This window comes from Octopus bimaculoides, chromosome 24 (genome assembly GCF_001194135.2).
Source record: "Octopus bimaculoides isolate UCB-OBI-ISO-001 chromosome 24, ASM119413v2, whole genome shotgun sequence".
Lineage (NCBI taxonomy): Eukaryota > Metazoa > Mollusca > Cephalopoda > Octopoda > Octopodidae > Octopus > Octopus bimaculoides.
The window spans coordinates 2,666,019-2,666,486 of record NC_069004.1 but is presented as its reverse complement, the minus strand read 5'-3'; the positions used below and the strand labels follow the sequence as shown (position 1 = coordinate 2,666,486).

Sequence of the window (468 nt, the reverse complement as noted above, 5' to 3'; positions counted from 1 at the left end):
AGAACATAAATGCGAGTCAGATTAGTGTGAAAACATTAGAAAATAATCCTCTCTCTCTCACACACACACACACACACACACACACACACACACATACAAACACACACACACACACGGAAGAACACAAAAATCAACATAAGCATGAGTTTGACCGTTGTTACAGAGAGAAAGAGAGAGAGAGAGAGAGAGAGAGAGAGAGAGAAAAAGTTGTCAAGTAGAGAAAAGTACCAAAGAAGAAGACAAAAATACAATAAACAATAAAAAAATTATACATATGTATGTATATTTATATACACACACACACATATGATACATGTGTGTGTATGTGCGTGTATATGTGCGTGTGTGTGTGTGTGTAACATGCTTCAATCCTAACCACTTATAAATGAAGAGAAACAGACGATAGGTTTGACAGCAGTAAATTCTTAATATATAAACAGTAAATTCTTAATATATATATATATATAT

The 468-nt window shown here is 33.1% G+C and overlaps 1 long non-coding RNA gene across 3 annotated transcripts in view; it reads left to right on the top strand.

The window, feature by feature from the left end:
* Positions 1 to 468, top strand: part of LOC128250701 (uncharacterized) — a 16,721-nt gene that overhangs the window by 11,819 nt on the left and 4,434 nt on the right. The window lies entirely within an intron of this gene.